The sequence below is a fragment of the Rana temporaria genome, chromosome 12 (genome assembly GCF_905171775.1).
Source record: "Rana temporaria chromosome 12, aRanTem1.1, whole genome shotgun sequence".
NCBI classification, from domain to species: Eukaryota; Metazoa; Chordata; class Amphibia; order Anura; family Ranidae; genus Rana; species Rana temporaria.
The window spans coordinates 29685045-29708365 of NC_053500.1; the positions used below are offsets into that span (position 1 = coordinate 29685045).

Here is a 23321-nt window from a genome sequence, read left to right on the forward strand (position 1 = left end):
CGTCCGTCTGCGGCCTCGATGGTGTCCTCCCGGCTTCTCCAGCGCGCGCCTCAAGTCGAGTCCCCGCTTCCCGCACTCAGTTCGAACGCCTCCGCCGACATATACCGAGTGCAGTACACTCGGGTACATTCGGCAAGGCTTCGCTCGCACTCACGCTCTGTGACGTTTATGCGTGAGCGCGAGCGAAGCCGAGCCTAGCCGAATGTACCCGAGTGTACTGCACTCGGTATATGTCGGCGCAGGATTTCAAACTGAGCGCGGGAAGCGGCTATCAGCATATATCGCGCACCCACGAATTTCCCCTTATTTTAAGGGGAAAATAGTGCGCGATATACGCCGATAAATACGGTATATGTCAGTATTACATTGTATATCCCTGTATGTTGCGGTCGTTCAGGTTATCTAATAGTTTTTTTAAACGATCGATGCTCCCCGCTGAGACCACCGCCTGTGGAAGGGAATTCCACATCCTTGCTGCTCTTACAGTAAAGAACCCTCTACATAGTTTAAGGTTAAACCGCTTTTCTAGAATAAAAGTTTTATCCCTATTGTGGGGTCACCAGTATGGTATTTATAAATTGAAATCCTTTAGTAGTCCTTCATGCTAAGCGGAAATCGGCCGGAAATTCAGTGATGGGTTTGACACGAACATTCTGTATTTGTACAGTTGGTTTTGCACAAAAGTTGCAGAACATAAAAGGACTTTTCTAAGTAAATAACATCAAACCTTCCACAATTCAAATTCTTGTCAGGATGATTGGGTTTCTTTTAATTTTCATCCTCCAACCCACAACTGGGAAAATTGGATCTGGCTCCGGAGGCAGTACATCCTCTTTTCATGTTTTGTCACATTGAGCATCAACCAGTCCTGTCATGTTTGAAATTGGTTTTCTCTAGATTAAAATTGTATCCACTTTATACATTTTTACCATTCTTATGACTGTTTTCGTAGCATTTTATAATTTAAAGCACTTCAGTCTAAACAAAAGTTGTCTACAGTTTTCAATAGCACAGCTTTTTAGATTTCATATATCCTAATAACAATATTGCCTCCGTTTCTGAAGCTGGGAGGCTGCTGATATGCAAATTGGCTCCTAAAGCAGATAGCCAGAATAATTATCTGTCTCCGCTCTTCTTACTTTAAAGTGAACCCGTGACCAGGCTGAGGAGATGAAAATTACTTTCACTAGACCATAAAGCTGCTTGAAAACTCTGCAGTGATTGAGCCCACAAACTGCCTATGCAAATGCAGGCTTTTCCCATTTCATTGTTTTTATTGAGAATTTAACAGCCGGTACAGTAGGGTACAAAGTGTCATAGGTATATAGCAAAGTACATTGAGAGAACAAATTAGATAAGATACAATATTCATTATTGGAGTTGTACATTTATAACACATCAGTTCCATAGTAGGTGGGTAATATTTAGAAGTTAATCAGATGTCAATATGGGTGGATGTGTTCAACTTAGGCAACTTATATGCAGGGTACCCAGTGTTGTGGAGGGTATACTGCTTGGATGGATGTAGAAAATACTGTTTTCTCTTTTCGTCCATGGACTGACACAGCCTTCACAAGTCTTGACATATGGGTTATGTTCCTGTTCATAGGAGAGGATCCTCTCCTATGAACAGGAACATAACCCATGTGTCAAGACTTGTTAAGGCTGTGTCCATCCATGGACGACGGAGAAAAGGATTTTACGGTGAGTACTCCTATGGAGTACTGACCGTGATACTGGATACAGTAATCCAGTGCATTTGTAAATCACTGACGCTGTATAAATATCACTGGTCCCAAAAAAGTGTCCGATCTGTCCTCAGCAATGTCGCAGTCCTGCTAAAAACCCAGATCACCGCCGTTACTAGTAAAAAAAATAATAATAAAAATGCCATAAATGTATTCCCTATTTTTTTAGACACTATGGCCCGGCTTATGTTCCCTGGTCCATACCTTTGCATGGGTTGCGCCTCATATATGGGGAATAACTTTACGCCGGACGTACGACTTGCGCAAACCGCGTATATTATGCGCCGGGCGCAAGTACATTCGTGAATCGCCGTATTTCCCTCATTTCCCTCATTTACCTCATTTGCATATTTGAATTGAAAATTAATGGGAGCGCCACATGCGTCCAGCGTAAATATGCGCTCACGATACGCCGGCGTAGGCAAGTTACGTCGGTCAGATGAAGCCTATTTTTAGGCTCATCTTGGTTTCTGGTTCGGCACATAGATACGACGGCGCACATTTGTACTTACGACGGCGTATCTGGAAATACGTCGGCGTAAGTGCTTTGTGAATCCGGGCCTTATCTTTTGTGCAAACCAATCAATATACGCTTATTGCATTTTTACCAAAAATATGTGGAAGAATACACATTGGCCTAAACTGAGTAAGAAATTCGTTTTTTTTTATATATTTGGTGATATTTATTATAGCAAAAAGTTAAAAATATTGTTTTTTCAAAATTGTCGCAAAAAATAAAAACCACAGAGGTGTACATGTGCCACCAAAAGAAAGCCCTTTTTGTGGAAAAAAAGGATGTCAATTTTGTTTGGGTGCGCAATTGTCAGTTAAACCGACGCAGTGCCGTATTGCAACAAATGGTCTTTATCCAGCGATGTTGCAGGAGTTTCTAAGCTGCTCAGGACTCCCTTCATTGGCTGAGACAGCGCCACTGCATGATTGGCTCCCACTGCTGTCAATCAAAATCATTCAGCCAATCAGGAAAGAGGTGGTGAGGCCGGGTCGCGGCTCCTTGTCTGTATGAACACACAGAGATGACGCTCGGCTCAGGTGCCCCCATAGCAAGCTGTTTGCTGTGTGGGCACTCAACAGGAGGATGGGGCCAGGAGCACAGAAGAGGGACCCGAGAAGAGGAGGATCTGAGCTGCCCTGTGCAAAACCAACTGCATAGAGCAGGTAAGTATAACATGTTTGTTGTTTAAATAAAAAATAAAGACTTTACAATCACTTTAAGGCCCCTCCGTATGCTCAGCGGGGATCGCTCCGTTGATCCCCGCTGAGTCTTCGGATGACAGGGTGGTCCCCGCACACTGTGCAGGGACCGCCCTGTCTTTTCTCTGCTCTCCCCTATGGGTGGATCGGATAAGCATGGACCGTATGTCTAAATTTATGGATAGGGAATACAAAATGTGACACTGTTGTGGGGACCATGGGACCACACGATGCCTGCTTTGATGTTTTTTCCCATCATTCACACCCACTCGGGTATTGCATCAATCCTACTTTTTTGGAATGCTTTTTTTTTTCTTTGGGACTTGATAAACAGCAAGAGCCCCCATTGGAGCTTTGGCTTATGGTCAGAATAGAGGTAAATCGTGTGTGAGTCCTGCTATGTGCAACCATTTTTCGGTTGGACAATAATAATGTTGTGGCAATAGCCAGTGCAGACTTTGGGAGCCATGCCCTAGTGCAGGGGTCTCCAAACTGCGGCCCTGGGGCCAGATGCGGCCCTTTGCTTGCCTTAATGCCGCCCTTGGGGAATTGTTCCACCCAACTCCAATGGGGCATAATTCTTGTTGCTGACACCAATGAGGCACTATTCCTCCAACTGACACCATCAATTCTTTCCATTGACACTAACGATGGGGCACTAGTCCTCCCACTGACACCAAAGATATGGTATTATTTACTCCCACTGGTTACCGGGACATTTTCTACTCCCAATGGCCCCAGTCTGGCCCCCCTAAAGTCTGAAGGACCGTAAACTGGCCCTTTGTTTAGAAAGTTTGGAGACCCCTGCCCTAGTGGATAAGGTATTTTGGGTTAGGATTCTTTACATAATGGCAGTTGTTTGAAAGTAAGTTCCTATTAGAAAACATTGGCATTGATCAACATAATAATCATAACCAACAGCAAAATATCAATGCTGTATTTTACAGAATTTATAGGCTGCATGGTCGTGGACTGAAGTAAACCGTTCTTTTGTCTTTGAGCAGGTCCTGGATATGCTGAGATTTTTTTTCCATCATTTCTCTCGGGGTTCAGGTTTATTTTCGGTAACAGTAAAGTGATGTAAAGAAACTATTTCTCTGTAGAACTCTGATACATTTCAGAGAGCTACATAAAGGAGCATGAGGTGAAGATGCAGAGCACACAAGGCTGGCCTGTAATCTGAGGACTCTTTGTAAGCCATGCACGCTACCCAGGGGTCTGTATTAATTATTTTCACTGAGTGGCATGCTGGCATCTTCTGTGCTATGTAACGTGGCAGAGTATTTTGCTGTATACTTTAATTTTCAGCAGTGAAAAAAGTGAGAAAACGTAAGGTGTACTGAGCCAACAATGAGGTGCCTAGTAAATATTTCTACAGAGAAAATATAGGCATTTTAGTGGCCTGCACTAACCTTTTTCTTCAGAATTAGCTTTTTGTGTTTCCCCTGGTGCTTTCAATACCTAGACTTGCAAAATTCAACTTACAGGTGAACATGAAGGCAGAATAACTCTCTCTGTCAATTGTGGGTTGTAGAAGACATACAGTGCATCTGGAAAGTATTCACAGCGCTTCACTTTTTCACATTTTGTTATGTTACAGCCTTTTTTTCCCCCAGAATGGTTTAACCACTTCCTGACGGGCGTAAGACTTTATACGGCCGCCGGGTGGATCTAAATTTCCAGGAGGCCGTCTATATACGGCCAACGGCCTCCAGCCACTGGGGGGCGTGGGAACGCCGCCGACAGCGGCGCGCGTGTGCCAGCCGCATCACTGAGATGCCGATGCGCGTGCCTGGCGGCCGCGATGTCCGCCAGGCACCCGTGATCGGCAGTTATAGAGACAAGGATGTGGATCTGTGTGTGTAAACACACAGATCCACGTCCTGTCAGGGAGAGAGGAGACTGATCTGTGTCCTTGCCATTCAGGTTAAAGAGTTTAATCTTTGTTTCATCGGACCCAGGATTTTTTTTTTCTCATGGTCTGAGAGTCCTTCTGGTGCTTTTTGGCAATCTCTAGATGGGCTATCATGTGCCTTTTACTGAGTAGTGGCTTCCATCTGGCCACTCTACCACACAGGCCTAAATGGTGTAGTGCTTAAGAGATGGTGTTTTTTTCTGGAACGTTTTCCTCTCTGCAGAGAAATGCTGGAGCTCTGTCAGAGTGACCATTGGGTTCTTGGTCACCTCCCTGACTAAGGACCTTCTCCCCGATCTATCCATCAGTAGTGCTCCATTTTTGGGGGGGGGGGGGCGGCAAACAAACCTCCGGTTGGTCGGTCGGATGGTCGCACCACCCGGCGCTTGATCGTTGGCACTTACCCCACCTAGGTTGCCGGCAGCTCTTCCTCCTCAGCGGCTTCACCCTGCATCTCCTCCTTCTTGGCCTATAAGGCAGCTTTCAATGTGCCTCCTCCTCTGAGGCGGCCAATATGATTGTCTCTCCTCTCGGCCAATTGGGATTCAGGATCAACTTCATGATTGGCCGGGAGGAGAATCAGGAATACGGTAGGTAATATTAATTCGCTATTGTCACACAACTGGGTTGCTCAGGGAACTGGGCCCAACCCTTTTTTGAAGCCAATTAGAGCGTCTAGCACTAATAATGTGCTTCTAAAAAAAAAAAAACTGTGGAATACATGCGTCCGGCACCCTGCATGTATATTGGGGGCCGGGCATGTATAAATTAGGGGGGCAGCACCCCTTATGGACGGGCCGCCGCTGCTATCTATCTGTCATGACAAATGGCCACAGTTAACACGTTGTAATCATGGTGGGTGTACATCTTCTGCCCAGACTGTAGCATTGGTGCAGATGAAAAGCTTCTGAGGCCGATAGACCTATAGGAAGGCAGGGAAATTGAGTCTCGTCTCTATGGGGCTCTGGGGGCTTGTCAGGGAGAAGAGTGGATGCTCTTCCTGGCCAACACAAATGTGCTACAGGTTCTGTGCCTGTCTGAGGGACCCAAGGATCTAAAATAAACTGGGGCTCTTTTTGGTTCCCTTTGTGAACCCTTGCAAGGGAAGAACACAGAGCCAGGCATAAAATTGTTGGCTGAACAGTGCCTACATCCAGGTAGATGCAGGCACTGTTTGGATACTGTGATAGCCTATAGCGTTGGCATACAGTAACCACAGTGGGAGATTTGTCCATCTGGGCTGTGTAGCATGGCTAGAAGAATCTGTTATATTTTTTTTTTTTTTTTTTTTTCATTCATCCCATGTATAGCAAGCTGTAAAAAGTGTGTACCCAATAACCTAGGTGACTTTAATCTGGTAATCGTACATTAAAAAGCCATTGATGTAATGTTGGGGGTGACATAGCAATGCAGGAGTTTTCTTACTATTATATATTTATGTCTCATAGGCTTTAGTTTTAGAAAGAAATCCTCTGTGATTTCAGTAAATATAAGGAGAGGGCAATCTAAACCATTCTGATCCTTGATCTCTTTGTTCTCCTGTCACAGGCCTGTTTGCAAGTCACTTCCTGCCTGTTGCCGTCTCCTCCTCAGTTTCAGCATTACATATTGCTCAGCTGCTGTGAGAGCAGAGCAGCGACTTGCGTAAAAACTCACCTCATCATTGCCTCTGGATAAGGAGGCATAACATAAAGGGGGAAAGAGAGGGTTCTTTGTTTCCTCCACATACACTGCTTAGTCACTAGCTGCAGGCTCTAGGATTAGTATTTATGGTTTAGTTAAGCTTGTGTCATTCTATTTCATTCGTGTGGTCTTCATCCTTCCAGAAACTGGAGACGTTTCTGCATGCTGATCTTGCGAAAAGTCTTGTTGAGATTGCTGCCTTCAGCTTGCACACAAGCTCCCGAATGAGCTGCAGTGGCCTGGCAGAAATCCATAGTTTTTAGCCAGAGCTGTGCCATTGGCAACAAGGCTTAGACAGAGAAGAGGGTAACCATTTACTGTATCACTACAAAGGTGTTAATGTTTTGGACAGAAGGATAGGGAAACGGTCCTGCTTCCATTGACAACTTTACATCGCCATTCTTGCCAGAGTGGTTATAGTGCATCTGGACAGGCCTCTCTCATCAGCCTGGCAGCCAGAGTGTCACTGAATAGGATTAAGCCTCTGCCACAGACCCTCCTAAAGGTTGGAGACAATTATGGTCCGGAATCCTCTTTCAGTAAATTCAGCACCCGGATCTCCTTCAGGTAGTTTTGTTCAAATTGGCAACAGACAGGCGACCAACATCCAGCCTCTCAGAACCAAGGTTGTCCTCCGATGAATGGACAGGCCCCTCCTGGAACACCAGCCTCGTGCTTGGTATCCCTTCGGACAGACTCCTCATCGGTCAGCCTCCTCCTATTGGATGGACAGCTCAGGATGACTTTCAGATTTTTGGACCCAGTCAATCACTGGGCCCGTGCAGCAGATCAATTGCTCCGGGCCAACGTGGTCCAGAAACACTGCGACACACGCACAACCCGGCCAGGAGGGCCATTTGCGGGGGTGTCGTGGAATGGCTACCCCAATGGTGGGCGCCAAATGAGGAAGAAGAACCCCGAGAGAATGTCTGCCCCTAAATACCCCTCCCAGCATGCACAGCGAGGCAACATCCTCCCTGATTGGCTGCTGGGGAGAAATATCTAACTGCACTTGACTCCACTGCTGCCACCTATCGTCCCGGGGTGGAACTCACTCCCCAGCAATGACAGTATGTACAATCCGCACAGCCAAAGCTAGAGCAGAGGTCCCAAATTTAAACAATTGGACTAGTTCAGAGACCACTATTTCTCTGAACTTTCCCCTAAATTTCCAATAGCACCCGCTCTGAACATAGCCAGGCGCTACATATATCTATATGCTGCCTTAGAGATTCTGCAGCATATGGGGAAAACTCTGCAAGATATGAAGAGCACCACTTATGCTCACATGCACTCTTTATATTACTGCTGCCTCATTCCTGCAAGTGATATTCAGTTAGGCCACAAGGAGGTGGTTAACGTTCTCGATTTGGGGCGTCTCAAGTGCAGTCTCTGACATAACAAAAGGGCATAATCATCATATTCACCAGAGACGTCAGACACACAGCAGGATATAGTCAAAGACTATGGACATAATACAAGAGATGGTCAGAGACTGTTAGGTAGATTCAGGTAGAGTTAGGCCGACTTATTAGTAGATAAGTCGACCTAACTCAGAATCTACGCCGACTTATGTTTAAGCGTATGCTCAAACAGAGATACGCTTAAACATATGCTTGCGCCGTCCTATCTTAGATTGCAATATTTTGGATGGCCGCTAGGTGGCGCTTCCATTGCGGTCGGCGTATAATATGTAAATGAGGGGATACGCCGATTCACGAACGTACGCCCGGCTGACGCAGTACTTTTACGCCGTTTGCTTAAGGCCGTTTAGTACTTTTACGTCGTTTGCTTAAGGACGCGTAAAGTTAGAGCTAGGCCCTAGTGGAATAGTAATGTTAAGTATGGCCGCCGTTCCCGCGGCGAAACTCCAAATTTTTACGTTGTTTGCGTAAGTCGTCCGCGAATCGGGATTTACGTCCACGTCTAAATCAATAGGCCCGTACGGCGTACTTAGCCACAATGCACACTGGGAAATGTAGGCGCCCGGCGCATGCGCAGTAAAAAAAAAAATTCAAAAACGTAAGGTCAAGCCTTATTAGTATTAAACACGCCCCCCTTCCACACATTTGAATTTGGCGCCCTTACGCCCGCCCGCTTTAGGCTACGCCGCCGTAACATAGCAGGAAAGTACATTGAGAATCATGTACTTGCCTAGCTAACTTACGGCGGTGTAGCCTAAACACGCTAAGCTACGCCGCCGCAAGTTTAGGCACTTCTCTCTGAATCTACCTATGTGACTGTGATGGTCAGAGACTGTGGGCATACTACAACAGTTGGCCAGAGATTGTGGACATCTTACAATAGATGTCCAGAAAATGTGGTCATCTTGCAAAAGGGCTTTACAAAAAGTGCCAAAGGTTGGGCACTGGGAATTATAGATATAGATGTATGAGAATTGTCATTCTTTAGCTCTAACAATTGAAGATTCCCATGCATATCTAGCTGATACACTTCTATGCTCTTCGGACCACCTGTATACAGTATCTTCTATGTAGTAAAGGGTAACACTGAACAATTGTCTTCTTTAGCTTTCATTATTTTCATGACCTTGTCTAATGACCTTGTTTGGCTGATCTTTTCATATTTTAATCCATAACTGCCTGTTTATTTTGAGAATTGTACATGCCACAATTTAGTGTCTTTAACAAAAGAGGGGGTTGTGTTAAGGTACCAGATGTTAAAATAAATATGAAGGCTTTCTGTCTCGACTTTCCATATGTTAGGATTTACGCACAGACAGAATACTGTGACAATGGATTGTGATGATTGGTGAACTGAGTATGAACCGAATGCTGAACTGAATATGAACCCTAACGGCATATTAAATTAGGCATTTAAAAGCCTAAAGTATAAAAATCTTATCTTACGTTTTAGTTCTGGGAAATTATATTAGTAATAGTAATTAATAACTAAAATTCCAAGGAACGATAATTTGCCCAAATATAGACTCTAATTAAAAGCCCTTTGGGCATGCCTGAGTCCTGCACTGTTATCCATTATCTTCTGTGGGGTCAGGATTAGGTGATTAAATGGTGGCAGTAACATAGAAAGGAAACGTGGGAATTGGGTAAGCTGACAGATATGGTTTAAAAAGCAAGAAGGCTGAATTCTGGCATAAAAATTTTTGATTACCACTTTGTTTTCCTAAGCTCCATTGCCCATTTGTAGTTAGTCTCAATGTTTTGTAGGATATTGGTTTATGAATACGTTTAAATATAGATACCTTTTTAAGTAATATCTCATTTCAAGTGTAAGTAAACCCCCCTATCGTTTTCAGCCAAGGAAGCTGCCATCTTTGCCTCTGTTTAACCTACAACTGTCATGATGCTGCACATGTGATCAGATTAGACACCAGCCATTGGATGGTTTGACAGTTTGCTTAAGAGCGCAACCAATGGGAGTGTTACATTTCCGGCATGTGCTGGAAACTAAATGGTTTTATGGATGGATTTACTTCCGCTTTCAGCCTAATAACATGCCAGGATTGATAGTGCCATTGCATACCCTGATATTACGGGTCTTCCATTTTTGACTCAGAGAAAGCTTAAAGCGAGGGTTCACCCAAAAAAAAATGTTTTAACATTATATTCAGGCGAGTTGTTAGAAGCACAATCGGGTGTTTTTTTTTTTTTAAATCGTTGCCGTACATACCGTTTTATAGATATATGTTCTCCGCGGGTTCCGGGTATAATCTGTGGGACTGGGCATTCCTAATTGATTGACAGGCTTCCGACCATCGCATACAGCGCGACACGAGTTGCCGAAAGAAGCCGAACTGCGAGTCGGCCTGCGCACCGACGGTCAGCTTCTTTCGGCAACTCGTGACGCGCTGTATGCGACGGTCGAAAGCCTGTCAATCAATTAGGAACGCCCAGTCCCGCAGATTATACCCGGAAGCCACGGAGAACGCGGTATGTACGGCAACGGTTAAAAAAAAAAAAAAAAACACCCGATTGTGCTTCTAACAACTCGCCTGAATCTAATGTTAAAAAATTTTGTTTTGGTTGAACCCCCGCTTTAATTCTTTATTGCTGCCATTGAAGTCTTGTGATGGGTGGCAAGGCAGATGGCTGATATCACACATCACATGGCCAGAAAACCTGAGTGAAGGGAGGTTTTATCAGTTTGCCAATCTCTCAAATGTCCAAGAAATGTCGGTAGTGGAAGAGCTGGTGTGCAATTGTGTTTTTGCTTCAGTTCGTAAAGCAGGATTGACAGATGTAGCATTCAGTGTTCCAGTTTTAAATGGTGTCTTATGGAGTAGTATACATTTACATGCAGAGTATGCTTTAAAGAGGGAAGGTTGTCTCTAATTTGTCTTTAATAGATCCAAAGCAAAAATCTCATTTAGGGGTCCCCTTATCAAGCTTCATCTAAGTAGAGCATGACCATTTTAATTTCGTAGACTGATCATAGGATAATGCAAGTGTTCATAGTGAATAATTCAATCTATATATTGATACTGATAACACATATTGTAAAAAAAATAGACCCAAGACTCTCTTCTTTTTATAGTGAGTGCCGGTTCATACTACAGCGACTTGGGATCCGACTTGTCAGACCTCAAGTCGCCCCAAGTCACTTGACATCATAATTCCCATGTTAGTCAATGAGAGCCGTCTTAATATACACTACTGAAGTCGCTCCGACTTCAGAAAAGGTTCCTGTACTACTTCAAGGGGACTTCTAGGCAACTTGTACCCATTGATTTCAATGGAAGTTGCCTCCAAAGTCTGATCTCCATCTTAACTGAAGCAACTTTACAGGGAAATAAAATAGTTTACTCAGGCAAACCCCTCCATCCCACAGTGCTGATTATTCTGTGATTGGCCACAGCCAAAGTCACCTGTCCTGGAGGCAACTTTAGGTTGCGTTGTAAGTTGCTCCAAGTTGCGCTGAAGTTGCCTTGCAAAGTCGCGCTGCCCCTGTGTGAACCGGCACTGAGGGATCTCTTGCAGTGCTGGGACCCTAGGAACTGAGACACTAACAGTATAACACCATGTCTTTAATACCATGGTCTAATAATGGGCCAACTGGACAATGTGCTTTCTGCCATTTGGTTAGTATGGTCCTGAAAGAATGAATGAATGGCAGCATGTTTATGGAAAGCGACAAGCTAAGGTTTTACTGTAGAACAAATCCCATTTGGGCATTACCCTGACAATTTGGCAATGCTTTATATTAGGATATCGGTTGACATTGGATTAATAAAGACAAACAAACAGTTTTTTAGACTTCTTCTTTCGGCTGTAGAAGACAATGAAAAAGGGGAAGGTTCGATTTATAGAGACAATTCTAAATTGTATCTCCTTTTTCCAGCTGCAGTTGTCTCCTTTGCACCCGAGTAGCAGCCCCAATGTAATGAATTGTACAAGTTGGACGTTTTATTGTTTGTTGTTCAGCAGGCCCACAGCGAGTTTGCATTCTGGGAAATAGAGGAGTGAGGCCTCGTACACACGACCGAGTTTCTCGGCAAAAACCAGCAAGAAACTTGCTGGTTTTTTTTTTGGCCGAGGAAACCGGTCGTGTGTACACTTTTCGACGAGGAAACTGTCGAGGATCTCGTAGAGCCAAAAAGAGAGCATGTCTTCTTTTTCCTCGACGGCAATGGGGAAATTAAGCTCGCCGAGATCCTCGACAGCCTAACAAGGAACCCGACGAGCAAAACGATGTGTTTCGCCCGTCGAGTTTCTCGGTCGTGTGTACGAGGCGTCAGTGCGGGTGAGAGCTACGCAGGTTCTTATGTTATCACATGCTCGTACCTCCATGATTTAGTAGTAAAGCACCAATTTTTTCTTTGTACAAACTCTTGCGTACTGTATATTCTAAAACAACCTTTATTCCGTGCATCTATTATTTTTATGATTTTGGGTTTATTCTTATTACAGTAATAGTGTCCCTTTAATAGCTATCAGCACTAGAGTGCTAGCTGGTGTTTCATTTTCTCTCTGCCGCTCAGGCTGGCCTGAGAAGACTGGGGTGAATAAAGGATGAAAAGGATTACACTTCATATCAATTCCGTTCCTTAAAGAGATCTGGCAGGCTCCAGAAAAACACATCAAACTCAAGCAAGAGAGCAAATTAGTGACAGTTTAGTAATGAATAATTAATGGCTGTGCTGACTCGTGAACGCCGATGCTTGAGACTTGCTCCTAACAAGAGTGTTCTGTGGAGACGGCAGACAGTAAATGTAAAGCTTGTGGCCCACCCACACTGCCAATTTCCAACCTGCACAGGGCACCAAGCACTTTTTATTCAATTTAATAAAAGTGTCGGGATTAAAGCAAATATTTTGCTTCAAATGTTTGATTATGCCCCCTTATACATTAGATTAATGAGAAAACAAACTAGTATGGTTAAAAGCTTCGCCTTTTAGGCCCCGTACACACGAGGGGACATGTCCGATGAAAACGGTCCGCGGACCGTTTTCATCGGACATGTCCGCTCGGAGATTTCTGTTTGATGGTTGTACACACCATCAAACAGAAATCCGCGCGGACAGGATACGTGGTGACGTGGCCGCAACGATGACGCTGCGACGTGCGCGACCCTGGAAGGTCAATGCTTCCACGCATGCGTCGAATCACTTTGACGCATGGGAGGGCTTTCGGTCGAGCGGACATGTCCGGTGAGTCGTACAGACGACCGAACATGTCCAACGGACAGGCTTCCAGCGGACATGTTTCTTAAAGCGGTAGTTCACCCTCACTGACATGATTTTACCATCGAGACAGGCATTGTAGCGCGAGCTACAGTATGCCTGTCCCGATTTTTTTACCCCCGTACTCACCGTGTACTCGTACATTAAAGATTTCGGCTCCCGCGGGGAATGGGCGTGCCTATGGAGAGGGAGGATGATTGACGGCCGGCCCTGGCACGTCACTCTCCCCGAAGACAGCCGGAGTAGGTCTCGGCTCTTCACGGCGCCTGCGCACAGGCTATGCGCAGGCGCCGTGAAGAGCCAAGCCTATTTCGGCTATTTCCGGAGAAGCGTGACGCGCCAGAGCCGGCCGTCAATCATCCTCCGTCTCCATAGGCACGCCCATTCCCCGAGGGGAGTCGGTATCTTCGATGTACGAGTACAAGGTGAGTACGGGGGTAAAAAAATCGGGACAGGCATACTGTAGCTCGCGCTACAATGCCTGATTTTATGGTAGAAGAATTTTTTTTTTTTTTTTTTCGTTTATAGGGTGAACCCCCGCTTTAACATGCTAAGAAACATTTGTCCGCTGGAAACCTGTCCGATCCGCCGGAAAATTGTCCGGTCGGCCGTACAGTCCGCCGGACCAGTTTCAGCGGACATGTTCGGTCGTGTGTACGAGGCCTTAAAGTTTAATTGATAGAGGACTACATGTAAGTCTTGTAGATGTCACCGGTTTCAATAAACTGATGGGCTGTATTGGGGGTGGACAAAGTAAAGGGTATGTAAACTCTAACAATTAACTTCTCTGACTTGCTCCATTTTGGACTGTTAAATGGATTATGGATGCATTTTGTTATATTTGATAGATTTTGTCAGAACTTCCTGTGTCTTCTGCATACTTCCTGTGTTATCTCATAGACGCTATTCAGCCCTCCTATTTCTTATCTTGGACTACAGATTGATTAACCTTAATGCCCTGTACACCTGATCGGTCCATCCGATGAAAACGGACTGATGGATTTTTTCATCAGTTATCCGATGAAGCTGACTGATGGTCAGTCGTGCCTACACACCATCGGTTAAAAAAACGATCATGTCAGAACGCGGTGACGTAAACCACGTACGACGGCACTATAAAGGGGAAGTTCAAATCCAATGGCGCCACCCTTGGGGCTGCTTTAGCTGATTTTGTCTGTTACAGCGTGATGAATGTGCTATCTCCATAACGAACGCTAGTTTTACCAGAACGAGCGCTCCCGTCCCCTAATTTAGTCTGAGCATGCGTGGATTTTTAACCGATGGACGTGCCTACAGACGATCGTTTTTTTTTCCCTGTAGGTTAGTTAACCATCAGATAATTTTAAAACAAGTTCCTATTTTTTTAACCGATGGATAAAAAACCGATGGGGCCCACACACGATTGGTCAGTCTGATGAAATTGGCCCATCAGACTGTTTTCATCAGACAAACCGATTGTGTGTACGCGGCATTAGCCTGGTACACGCCATAACTATTTAAGACGAATGATCGCCCATTTTAGTTTTTTGCTTGCTAGCTTGTTAGTCTCATATCGAAAATGAAGAGCATACTAAACTTCCATAAATTCTTATACAACAGAATACAATTTCGGAAGTGATGTAATGTGTTGTAATGTATTCTGTAATTTTTGAGCATTCGTGGTCATGATTTTTTTGGACACTTTGGAAAATTGTATGTTCTGGTATCGTATGAGAAAAAAATTAGTTTGTCCCCATAATTTCACATGAACTGTCATGATCGACTCTCGAAAGCAGTTTACCAACGATCATATTATTGCACCATTGCTTCAAAAGTGGTATTTTTCGCCCAATTTTCTGATGGTGTGTACTAGGCATTAATGTTGTAGAGATCTGAAAGTGGCTTAGCAAAAGAGGAGATCAACGGGTATTTTTCTGTATTTGCATGGACATTAATGGTATCAAACTTGGGGAAATGTGCATGTATTGCAGATATATATTTATTTTACATATATGTCAAGAGAGAAAACACCCATTGGCTACTTAGGATTGAGACATTCAAGTCCTAAATCTGCTAGTGCAGTGGTCATCAATCCTGTCCTCAGGGCCTACTAACAGGCCAGGTTTGCAGGTGATATAATTTGCTGCTCAGTCATTGCAGTATTCTATTCTGCATCTCCCCAAGGTAATACGTAAAAACCTGGCCTGTTAGTGGGCCCTGAGGACAGGGTTGATGATGACCACCGTGCTAGTGCATCTAACACTACCCTAGGTAGACAATGGTGCCATCCAAAAGTGTCCCCATTGCTCCGGTGGAGTGGAGGTACCCTAAGACAGGAAATGTGTTACCTGGCTAGATCACAAGAATAAAAGCAAGCCTAAGAAAGAGAGTGATTGCAGCCACCATATTTATTGGATTGGCAAGCTGAAAAATATTACATTTCTGTTTTTGGGTTTTATACCGCTTTAACTAAAAAGAACCAAAATAAGATTTTCTGTAATTGTAAAACTATTGTTTAGTCCTTTTAAATGAAATAATGTTTAGCTTGGCTCTTAGGTTGAGGTAGATGTTTTTTTATGATGAAAGCTGCACTTGGAATGTAAAGGTAACCATTATTTTAGAGCTTTTCCATTGGGCAGCTGCCATCATTCCTCTTTAAGTATTATATTGTCCATATCCAGATTCTGAGTGTGAACTTTTGCTTCTCAGGATTTTCTTGGAAATGGGTTTCCTTTTTTAAGCGAAAAGGTTTTCTATCACTTCCCCGACTTTTGTTTCTTTTCTGAGCAAGGGATATAAACGTTCTTCTGCCTTTCCTGGCTTTATAATGTCATTCCACACAACAACTAGGCATGACCATAAAATGGTTTATGTGTCTTGAAATGAGCTTCCTGTAATGCAGTTAGAACTCGGCAATAACTCCTAACTGCTGACTTTACCTGGATTTACTCACAGTACGGTATTTGGCTCTATTTCAAGGTTTTGCTGAGAGCTAACGGGTTTTTGGTTGCAGGATGAAAGTCATATGGATATATACATGCAACCATTCACATACTGCTATGTGGGTTTATATATCCAGCACTATATTTTGAGTGTCCACTTTTGTTTTTAATAATGAGGTCCTTGTAAGATTGGATCACCTTCTTTGCTTTACTTCCTCCAGCTGTGGAATGTCACTGGTATTCTTTATAATACAGAATACATTAAACATTCACACGGAAGAGTGAAACTCGCACCTAATGGCTGATGAGGGTTGGCGTAGCTGGCCAACTGGGGGGCCCACCATTGGTCCTGTGTACTGCAGTCATCCTACGAGTTCTAGAATCACAATTTCCCATAACTCGGCAACTGTTTTTTTTTTTTTTAAATCATTCATACTGTGTGTGCGTGTGTATTATCCCAATTAATTAAAAAAAATTGTAAACTCTCCAACATGCGAAATATATTATAAATATATTGCGCATTTTGGTGAGTTTGCAATTATTTTTATTGTGTAACCATATGAAAAGCACTATTAGCCAGATTCAGGTAGAGATACGCCAGCGTATCAGTAGATACGCCGTCGTAACTCAGAATCTGCGCCGTCGTATATTTAAGCGTATTCTCAAATTGAGATACGCTTAAATGTTGCTAAGATACGCCGTCGTATCTTAGCTTTCTATTTACGCTGGCCGCTAGGGGCGTGTACGCTGATTTACGCCTAGAATACGTAAATCAGCGAGATACGCCTATTCACGAATGTACGCTTGCCTGTCGCAGTAAAGATACGGCGTTTACGTAAGGCGTTTTCAGGCGTAAAGATAATCCACCAAAAAGATGGCGCAGCCAATGTTAAGTATGGACATCGGAACCGCGTCAAATTTTAAAATTTTTACGTCGTTTGCGTAAGTCGTCTGTGAATGGGGCTGGGCATAATTTACGTTCACGTCGAAACCAATGAGTCTTTGCGGCGTAATTTGGAGCATGCGCACTGGGATACGTCCACGGACGGCGCATGCGCCGTTCGTTCAAAATGTAATTTACGTGGGGTCATGCTTTATTTACATAACACGCCCACCTCTTCACAATTTGAATTAGGCGCGCTTACGCCGGCACATTTACACTACGCCGCCGTAACTTAGGACGCAAGTTGTTTGTGAATGCTGTACTTGCCTCTCTAACTTACGGCAGCCTAGTGTATATGAGATACCGACGCCTGCCTAAAGTTAGGCACGGCTACCTGAATCTGGCTATATATCTATACTGGACTCATGAATAATATATAGAAGGCAGCAATGTGATTTTAGTTCTCCTGCACTGAACCCAAACTGAAATAGAATTTCTGGGTAGACTAAGACTGGCCATACACGCCATACACGGTACAAATTTCTTTCCTGCAACCACGGGTTGACACAGCACTGAAAGGAGGGGATCCCTCCTGCCAAGCCGAGCCAAGACTGATTATTGCTAGGAGCTGCTATAACAGCTGCTAGTGATAATTGTAAAATAATCCGGCAGGCCGATTGTACCCAAGTTGATCGGTTCGAATCTCAAATCTTGGCTGGTTCAGCATCATTTTATTAACTTGGGTACAACCAGCCTGCCTGATTCACATGTGACTGCTATGGCCGCTAACGATAATCACGGTCTTCTACCGTGCGCCCCCCTCCGTGAGAAGACAGTTGTTCAGCAGGAGGGTTTTCCCTGTAGTCACTGCCTGTGTTGATGTCATAATCGTGTGAATTTCTATCCTGCAACCCCTGGTTTCAGCATTCAGCAGCTGCCTCCAGTCCTTTTGCCCTTCTCCAGACCCTGTGCTTTCTGCTTCCCAGCTCCTCCCAGCAGTAGCACAAGGTAAGAGGGGTGCACTGCAATGTAAGGGAGGGTGGGGGAGTCTTGACATCTGGTGTAAGGGGGTAGTGGGGTGCTCTTGACATCTATTCTTACAGATACAACCATCCCTTTTTGAGTACAACCACAATGCTGATGCAGTCCACAATGAAATTGAGGATGTCACCCCTGGTTTATATTTTTATCTGTGAATGCTGTATGAAAACCAAAGACCAAATCCATTTTTATTGCACAAATGTCAATCGTTTGAAGCCGTATAACTTGCAGTATGAACAGAGTTTCCTAAAATTGCTTGTAAAAGGTTGCAGTTTCTTCACAGATGGCTTGGTTGACCAAATATGGACAGAAGTGGTCATCTGGAGATCAAGCCAAATGAGTGCACAGGAAGGTTTCCCTGTTATTCAGTTACCCATTATCAGCACAACCACGCTGATGCAGACAGCAGATAATCTGTCTAATCATTCACACACACATTTTAGCCCACAATCGTAAACAGATAAAATATAAATCTAAAATAATGGAAGATAAATGTTTATCTTGTAAGAGACACCTTGCCCATGAAGGGTAACATTTGTGTTTCTTCAAAGCCCCCCACATTTCCTGTGCTCTCTTGCTTTGCCTTCCTTGGTTATAGCCATCAGCATTAAAATCTACAGTGTTGTCCAGGAGGATTGGTGACAATGACAGTGGTCGGTGCTCAATCGTTCTCTCAAGGAAAGGGATCATGTGCTCCTCCATATGCAGATGTATCGGGTAGTGTCACCAGCTCAACGCAGAAAAGAGCTGGTAAGTTAAGTATAGGGAAAGTATTGGGGGGGGGGGGGTATATGCGTCATCACTTTGCCCTGCATGTTCAATCTTTTAGAGTCTCTTTAATGGTTTCGTTCATATCAGTTGTAATCATTGTCGAGTGTTGTCATTGCATTGACAAACATATATACCAGGGATCTTCAAACTACGGCCCTCCAGTTGTTCAGGAACTACAATTCCCATCATGCCTAGTCATGTCTGTGAATGTCAGAGGTTTACAATGCCTCATGGGATGTGTAGTTCTGCAACAGCTGGTGGGCCGTAGTTTGAGGATCCCTGGTATATACAAAGCCCAATTTGTTTATTGATTAGTCAGGCAAGGAACCTGCACCAGAATCTGCTGTGCCCCAGGACAGTAAAGGGGCACGGACAGGAAAACAACCTGAAAAGAGTTTTTAACAATTTCTTATTCTTTTAGATATGGGCAAATATGCAATGGCTATAGTTATAGCTTTAATCATTGCAATCAATTATTTAGTAGTACCAAACAGAAGATGAAAGTAAATATAAGCCACACTCCAAAATGTTCCTTCTGTTTAATCAAAAGATGAAGACTGCATACATTAATGTTTCCACCAGAAACCACCTTCCTTGACGCGTTTCACCACTGCTGGCTTGCTCACAAGTTTTGGAGTGTGGCTTATATTTTTTTTAAAACGGTTATATTTATTTTTAGGTGAGAGTGGAGACGAACTGTGGTAGTCTCCACCTGGGTTGTCCATGTGGATTGGAAGTAGCAAGTCTGGAGTGGAGCCATAGGTTTGGGTATGTTAATGTACTAAACAGAAGATATATGCCAATTAGCATGGGTTCATTTTTGTTAAAGTTAAGTTCATAAGGCGAAATCCCAAAGGCAGGGCTACCTTATAGTATGTTCAGGAGGAACTTCGCTCCCTTTTGTTTTATTGCCCATTATGCAGTGTGGTCCTCGATTCACACACTTCCCTGCCCAGCGAATACAACAGGGCTCAAGTCCTGCGGGAACGCGTGGGAACGGAGTTCCTGCACTTTTTTCACAGCAGGAACTCAGTTCCCTTTGCAGGACTAGAGCAGCTGAGAGCAGCCGAGCCGCCCGAGCCAATCCTTTACTAAGCGGCGATGCCCAGCTCGAGTCACTGTCAGGGGCAGGCGAACCTTAGTAATCATTTGTTACTGGCCACTTCCTGTATATGGATTCATCGGGTAGTGTGCGGGTATTCCGTCACTTCCTCGATGCCGCAATGTCTCCTGGGAGCTTTTGTCATTGTTCCCAGGAGACATTGCGGAGGTCTGCCGCGAGTTATCGCGGGATTTTGAAAGAACTCGCGGCCAGTAACATAAAGGATTACTAAGGTACAGTGGATCGAAAAAACAAACAAACATGCGGTTTAGTAATTATGCATATGAGCGTATAATTTTTTTTTTTTTTGGTGGAGTGGATCTTGGGTGGGAGTTCCCACACTTTTTTCCCCAGGACTTGACCCCTGGTTGTCCTGCTATGTCCCGCTGCACCACTGCCACACTAGGCCCTGCGCCGCACATCATTGGGTGCCCAGCGGTCTCTTCTGGGTTCAGGCAGCCGGCCCCTGATGACCACACAGCTCTGTTTCTCTTCTCCTGCAGCCTTCTGGAATATGTGATGGGGATTTCCCAAGAAGGCTGCAGTAGCAGGACGCATCATCCTTGCCTAGGCAAGAATGGGAGCAGGGGGGCCCCAGATTAAAAATAAAATGTAAAAAAAAGTAATGAAAGGCAATGAGGGGGTGAGGGGCGAGGGTTGCAGGGAAGAAAAGAGTCAATTTCGAGCCAATGTCTGTCTTTAGTTTTGTTTCGGAAAGTATGTGGAGCATATCCAAAATCCAGGCAACCAAATATTTTATAAACCGTAAATGGATAACATTCAGCATCCGTTGTGAGTATTGGAGAACGCAAATTTAATTAAAGAGCAATACGTGAGGTCTAGTGCTCTAAAATATTGGGCTAGACAGTGGCATGTCTTCCGTCTTTCGTACTGTCTAATTGAAAGAAAGCCGAATTTCTTTTCAGTGAGCAGAAGAAACGTGTGCTCCCAAAGAAAGCACTTGTATCCCTCTTCAGCTGTTGTATATGTTCTATTCATACATGTTTAATGTACACAAGAGAACAGCTCGAGACACCATCAGATGTTGTAGAGGCTGTGTTTACAAGCAAACAGAGAAGACCCAGCAGTGTGTAAGCGCCAAGGAGAACCTGGGTTTTTCTAGGTCAAAGGCTACTGTGCGAAAAAAGACACTACAGACCTACTACTGATACTCCTCTAATAGCAGAATGTGAACTAAAACACAGAACGGCTCACGTCTACATACCATTCCAATTTCCACCACTGTTTTTATTTATCATCTTTTTTTTATTACATTACTCCAATGACTAAGAGGAAATCTCTCGAACAGACCCCTAGATAACCGTAAAACCAGACACAGGTTCTAATATGCACCATTCTGTCCAAAACGAAAAAAAATGTTTTGGTTATAGATCTACTTCTTTTAATGGAATGCAATGTTGACATCCTTTGAGACATCTGCTGAGGAAGTAAAAACTGAATGTGCTAGATGGTTTTTCTGTAATTTTGCTTCTGCCTGAAAGAGAAACTCCAGTCATCTTTTTGAAAAAAAGCCAGAAGCTACACATACTGTTATTACTCAACATTTCACATTCCTGATCTGTGTATGTTGTACAATGTACGTGTGTTTACAAAAAAAGGATCCTGTTCTCTTTGTATCGCTTCCTTTGTGTGAAATAACTGGTGAGCCCACCAATCCCTATTCTCTCCCATTTTAAACTGTCCATGCCAGGCATAGAAGCACATCCTTTCCAGCATGGGTCGTGTTCTGGCTGTGCTGGGTGCACGGCCTGCCTGTCCTCCAATGTCCTAGACTTGTGCTGACACACCTACCCCACCACAGCTCTTTACTGGGATGATCAGTGTATTATTTCTCTGCCTTCTGCTGAAACACCCCCTACAGCAGGGGTAGGCAACCTCGGCCCTCCAGCTGTGGTGAAACTACAAATCCCATCATGCCTCTGTTTCTAGGAGTCGTGCCTGTGATTGTCAGGGTCTTGCAATGTCTCATGGGACTACCCCTGCCCTACAGTCTCCACTTGTACCTCTTATGCAGCCAAGAACAAAGGTTATGCCACCCCTATTAAGAGAGAAAAAAAGATTTGAAAATTGTGTGTGTGTGTGTATATGTTTGTGTGTGTGTGTGTACGTACACACACTTGTTTCCACTTGCATCTCTTATATTAAACTGGATGTGTTGTTTTACAAGGTGAGGGTTCATATATACTCATATAAAAAAAGGTTTGGAGGGGACAAGGGAGCCCCCAGAAAGCAAAAAATTGACCATCCGGTCTAACCCGACCGCCACCTCGCTGGCCTATCTCCCTGCCGGAGCGGAGGAGACCGATACATCTGATTGGGAGTTTTGGTCGGGCTATTCCACTGTGGAAGGGAATGATTTGCCTGATTATCTTTTTGAGCCGCAATTCCCCGAACGGGGTTTCGGAGGGCGCTGGGTCTGCCACGACATGCCCCATGACTCCTGGGGTGGCCGGTGGGCTTTTTCTGGGGGCTCCCTTGTCCCCTCCAAACCTTTTTTTATATAGCTTTTTTGCTTTATTTGGCAGGTATCCCGTCTAGTCCTGGCGAATCAGCCGGTACACAAATTAATTATTTAGATCATCTCCAAAGGGAGTGTGGATTCAAGGATTCTTTTATTTTCTATTTTCATATATACACACACACTCACCAGCCCAGGAGTGCATCACTGTCTTCACCCAGGCCGGTTCTTTGCTGATCTTCAGATCTCTGGTGTCGCCATCTTGGCTGTGGGAGCCAGCTGTAGCATCTTCCTGTTTCACAACCACCTCTGCACATGTGCAAGATCTAGCTGTGTGCTGTCAGACTAGACCTATAGCCTCCTGGGAGGTTGAGGGTGGGCAGGGGACGAGTCAAGCTTGTGTAATTCTTGCCTAGGTGAGAATTGCAGATGTGGGCGTGGGAACCTGTCAGAAAAAGGTACCCCCCCCCCCCCAAAAAAAAGCCAAATATGTTAGAGGAGGGTGTATAGGTGGATTAGCAATACTTTGACTTTAACGTGAAGGTCCACTTTATTCATGATCCTCTCAATCTGATTACCAATTAGAGTCAGACTATTCTAATGATTAACTTTCTTTTCTCGGTATTGGAGTGTTGTGCAAGTTCTGGACCCGTACAGTTTTTGGAATGACCTTGCAGGACAACTACAGACTGTTTATGTAGACAATTGTGGAAATGTTTTTATTACAACAGATCACTAAACTTCATGGCACAAGTTCTTATGCTGTGCCCTCATTCAACTACTAGTGGTTTATGTTGTGCCAGCCAGTTCAGGAAGTTTGTCTGTTCTTTGATTCATAGAGTTTATAGAATCTTCATGTTCCCTTCCTGTTTGTTTTAACTTATTCTTGACCTGGTCCTAAT

At 44.2% G+C, this 23321-nt stretch overlaps 1 protein-coding gene across 4 annotated transcripts in view; it reads left to right on the plus strand.

Moving 5' to 3' along the window:
• TANC2 (tetratricopeptide repeat, ankyrin repeat and coiled-coil containing 2) overlaps positions 1–23321 on the plus strand; it is a 419029-nt gene that overhangs the window by 201774 nt on the left and 193934 nt on the right. The window lies entirely within an intron of this gene.